Source organism: Marmota marmota, unplaced genomic scaffold, assembly GCF_001458135.2.
Source record: "Marmota marmota marmota unplaced genomic scaffold, marMar, whole genome shotgun sequence".
In the NCBI taxonomy this organism is placed as follows: domain Eukaryota; kingdom Metazoa; phylum Chordata; class Mammalia; order Rodentia; family Sciuridae; genus Marmota; species Marmota marmota.
Window position 1 is genome coordinate 504,313 of NW_026005734.1, and position 5,146 is coordinate 509,458.

The 5,146-nt window shown below is 51.5% G+C and overlaps 1 long non-coding RNA gene across 1 annotated transcript; it reads left to right on the forward strand.

Annotated features, from left to right (window-relative positions):
* Window positions 1-31: 31 nt before the first annotated feature.
* LOC125614673 lies at window positions 32-5,118 on the forward strand. The gene is made up of 3 exons (XR_007345250.1): window positions 32-192; window positions 278-602; window positions 5,093-5,118. It is a non-coding gene; the product is annotated as an uncharacterized LOC125614673 (long non-coding RNA).
* The last annotated feature ends 28 nt before the right edge of the window (window positions 5,119-5,146 follow it).

Consider the following 5,146-nt stretch of genomic DNA (forward strand, 5'->3'; position numbering starts at 1 on the left):
CAGCCTCTCCAGATATCAGAAGAGCCTCACCCACATGCAAATCCCTCCCCCTGCTCTGGGTTCAAAGGCCCTCTGGGCTGTGGGAGCTCCCAGCTCTCTGCTCAGACAGGGCTGAGGTCGCTGGGAAGGCAGGTGTGGTCTAGAAGATGAGGCTGCTGGGTCTTGTCCTGTGCCTGGTCACAGCTCCCCAAGGTAAGTGTCCCCAGTGTCAGACCTGGGTCCTTGGGAAGGTTGTGACTGCAGGTGACTGACAGGTTGTGACTGTCTTTGTCCCCAGGTGTCCTGTGCCAGGTGCAGCTGCAGGAGTCAGGACCTGGCCTGGTGAAGCCCTAGCAGACCCTGTCCCTCACCTGTGCTGTCTCTGGATTCTCCATCACCAGTAATTACTGCTGGAACTGGATTCGTCAGCCCTCAGGAAAGGGGCTGGAGTGGATAGGGAGCATATGTTATAATGGTAACACTTACTACAGCTCTACCCTCAAGAGCCGAGTGTCCATCTCCAGAGACACGTCCAAGAACCAGTTCTCCCTGCAGCTGAGCTCCCTGACCACTGAGGACACGGCCACCTATTACTGTGCCAGAGACACAGTGAGGGGAGCTCAGTGTGAGCCCAGACACAAACCTCCTGCAGGGTGCACCGGGCCAGCGGGGGGCGCTCAGCACACAGGAGCTCAGGTCAGCCAGGAGCAGGTGCAGAGGGAGGTGGGGTCCCTTCACCTCAGTCACTTTACTCTCTCTCCAGGCAGCTCCTTCTGGGGCACGACCATCAATAATCTTCTGGAGATGCCCGTGTCTCAGGACACCACAAACTTTTAAGTTCCTCCATCAAGTTTCTCTGAGTTTCCCATGATTAAAAAGGCTAACACAATAAGTTTTCTGAAGAGGACGTTGGTTACCATAGTGTCTGCAATCTGGTGCCATTTATGCAAATCTGTGACATTTCATTTCTCCTTGTACATCACATGGATCTCCAGGGTCTCCCTTCCAACACCTGACTATTCCATTATTATATTATATTGTCCCCATTATTTTATCATTTTTTCATTTTATTTCTATTTGTCCTTTTTTATTTGTAACTTTTGCATTCTTTTTGACAAAATGGCAGAAGCATGAAATATAATTTGTCTCATTTGGGCCACAATAAGTCCATTTTCCCTCCGCTCTCCCATCCTCCTGTCACCTCCCCTCAACTCTACTGTTCTTTCTGCAATTTATTGATAGATTTTTTTTTATTAGTGTTTTCTGGATATACTGATGGTGGTCATCACTTACCTGTACTAATATGTAAATAAGAAAGACTGCTAAGATTCATTCCACTGCTCTTCCCTTATGCTCTCCCTCCTTCCTTTCCCAAAATGAAAAACAAAAAGTGCTGTAGACGTGGTTCTGGACTCTGGATCAGTCCCCAGTAAAATCAAACAAGAGGAGGACTCAAGCTCTTTGGTTTTATGTCAATAAACTAGGTTCTCAGAGTAGAGCAAGTGCTTCCTACAGAGGTACATTTGGGACCTCACTGGGTGGTGTTATCTTCCTGTTCAATCTGCTACCCATTTTCCTTCCTGTGACATAAATGTGACTCTTCTCCATTGTCTCAGCTCTCCATCACTCCCAAAATTATCATCTGTTAATTCCCTGATTATTTCTGCTACTTGGGATTGAATCCAGAAGCACTTTACAATGAGCTGCATCCCGAGGTCCCTCACAAGGGACTCTGCTTTTGAAACATGGTCTTGCTAAAAAGCCCAGCTGGTCTCAAACCTGCAATCCTCCTGCCTCAAATCCTGAAGAGCTGTGATCAGAGGGGTGCCTGATCATGCCTGGAAAACAATTTTATTATTAATAACTACAAGGTTTTTAACCTATAATCAACACAATGATATCCCATCTGAAAACTGAGGATTTCACCTGATGCTTTAAGTCTTGTCTCCTTTGCCTCATTGAAACCTCGGTACTTGCTCTGAGGGCCTTGCTCAGCTCCTGCCTCTGCCTTGGTGGATGCTGGCATCACCTTCCATAAACAGGACACCTGCCATTTGCACAGACTCTGTATTTTACTGCTTAAGCATGCTTTGTGGTTATTACATTTACACTTAGTTATGTGAGTTATATGAATATGTTTTGAAGGACATGAATATGCAGTGATGTGTTCTGTGTCCTTGTCTTTCACACCTGATGGAGTTTGATGATCAACTAAGAGGGTCTGCATCTCTCCATCAGAAAACACCTGGCCATTCCAGGTGTATCTTCACACTTACACCGAAACCTAGCTCTAGTGAGGCAGAGGACAGCACCCTGACACAGGGGTGCCAGGTGCCATGATGGGTCCCAGGCTGTGCACACCCAGCTGTCCATCACCTGCCCCTCCTGGGTGTGGGGAGCCCATCAGCTGCTCTGCCCCAGTCACTGTGAAGCACAGCCTGGCTGTGGGCCACAGGTGCCCTGTGAGCTGCAGAGCCCCAGGACAAGGCCCTCTCTGCACATGGCCCTCACCACCCACCCTCACCCTCGCCCTCCCTGCACCTTCCCATCTCCAGGGGCCACTGTCCTCTCTCTTTCCAGAACCTGCTGCAGTAGCTTCCCCACATGAGGGATGGTGTGGTGATGGTCTCCCTCTGCCTGACCCATTTCAGCTAGGTCCATGTGCTCCAGGGCCATGCCCAGGGCCAGCAGGGCAGGATGCCATTCTTGTTGGCAAATCACATTCTTCCTCTGTGGATAGTATATTAACCACATCTCCATTAAGGGACACATGGTGATCATGAAAAGTGCTTCAACACTCATGGGACTGGAGTTAAGGACAGGCTTCTTGGACACATGTCCCACCTGACGTGCATATTGCTTAGAAGTCCTGTCCCTAAGCCCTAGGATGTCCAATCCAATGTCTCTGGTGACCTCAGGTGATACTGCACAGGGTGGGGTCTCCTGCCTGCTACCCTCCAAACTGTTCCTCTAGCTGGTGGACCTACAATGCATAAGGGACTCTGTAGGGGCCACACCTCTGACAAGCGCTGCCTGAGCCCGAAGCCTACCCAGAGAATCCTCTGTAATGCACCCTTGTGGGAGGCCATCCTCGCACATGATTTGTGTTACCTCCCTGGCTGGGTGAGAGGCGCTTAGACACAGCTGTGTCAGAGCTTTGCCCACCCTTCTCCAGGTCCCAGGGCTTGTCCATGCAGAGGTGGGTCTGGCCACTTCCCCGAAGAGCCAATCGTCACCCCTGACCTTGGGATGCTGCCCCCCTTAACCTTCAGTGGATGGGATTTTCCCTGGAATTTTTTGTTCCCCAATAAAAGTCCACTCCATGGTGTATTCTCTCTCTCTCTCTTGTTAGTCTCTTCTGTAAACCTCGCCATGGCATTAGGTGGCTGGAGGTGGGAGCTTGGAGGAGCCGTCCCAGAGCTGGTATTAAAGGTAATTAGAGTCTTGTCTCTTTAATTTAAAATGCCCTAGAATTTACTCATGAATTGAACCTTCTTTAATGAAGCCAGCACTGGTCGCATGGCAGACATCCTCTAGAGGAAGAGCCACCCCCACACTCTGGCACCCTGTGTGCCTGCAGAGTTAACACCATGGGTGCTGCCAGGTTGGCTCCTTGGTGACTATTCCAGCTCCCAGATCAGAGTTAGCACAGACCAACCCTTTACCCAGTCCCAGAGCTGTGTCCACACCTTTAGATGCTCACTATGACCATCTCAGGCCCCAGCACCTGTGTGGCTGAGTCCAGTCTGTGCTGCTCTGAGCAGCTCCTGAGGCTGACGGTGCACAAGGAGTGAGCTGTGCTGCAGCAGGTTCTGGAGACCAGGGTGCAAACACCCAGGTGCTGCTCCTGACCAGGGCTCCTGAGGCTGCAGCACCACATGGCAGGAGGCAGGAGGCAAAGAGAGGAGATGGGGTTGGACCCCTGAGTGGTTCTGGGGTCTCACTGGGGCTCAGGGTGCCAGGAAGGCTCTACCAGCCCTGGGGGAACCTAGGTGACCAGGACCATGATGTCAGGTGTCCTGTACATTCTGGGACCAGGTGGACATGTGAAGAGTGACAGGGCACCAGTACTGAGGGCATGTGGCTGTGCCTCCAGGAGGATTTCAAGACACTTGTTCCAGACAGAGGCCCTTCTTCCCCCAGGTCTGACTGCACACAAGGAGGAAGGAAGGCCTGGTTCACACCTGCCTGAACTTTATGAAATCCTGACACCCTGAATTACATCCTCCCTGTTCAGGGGGATCCCATCCTCTTCCCATGACTTCTTCCCACTTCCAGGCCACCCAGTGTCCTTCCTGGGATGCAGCAGCTCACAGTGCACGCTTCTCCCTGGAGCCCACTTAGTGCCACATCTTCCTCCCTGGGGACCTTTGGCAGTGTCTGGAGGCAGCTATTGTTCTTACATGTTAAGGAGGAATTGTCCTGGAATCCAGGTTTTAGAGACCAACGAGGTGCCAAACCTCCAGCCATCACAGGACAGAACTGACAGCAAGAAGTTATCTGACCCAAATATTCATGGAGTGAACTGAGGAACAGTGATAGAAATATTGAACCTTATTAAAATGAAGATTAACATGTATGCTCAGAGTGGACCTTGGTGTATTGAGCTGTCTCGCCTCCTGATGAGGCTCTGTGACACCCACACCCCACACCCAGGGCTCCAAAGGACAGACACACCCACCCCTAATGCAGCACTATGTGGTCTGTGGACAGGGGTGACCTGAGCAGGGTTTTGGAGAGACAGGGTCTCTTTCTCAAACCTCCTGGACTGGTCAGCTCTCCATGGACAGTGGGATCTGCAGGTCAGGACCCTGAGGACACTCTGCCCAGAACCACACTGACCCCATCTTGCTGTGAGGTGACCCCAAGGCTGAGATGCCCCAGGACAGCTGGCTGCTGGGGGGAGGCAGCGTGGAGCCTGCCTGGGTTTCCAGCCACTGTGGCTGCATGGCAGGGTCACAGACAGGGACACCTGGGCTCTGTCCATGCTCACATCAGTGCCCACCCTGTCCTGAGGGTCTATTCCAGTCTGGGTGAGGATGAGCAGTGGCAATGTTTACATCCCAGATGGTCCTAAGAACTCAGCAGCTGTGGGAAGACATGAAACCACCAGTCCCCTTTGATTTCAGCACGGACACCATCAGTCAGCACACTGGTGTTTTACTTT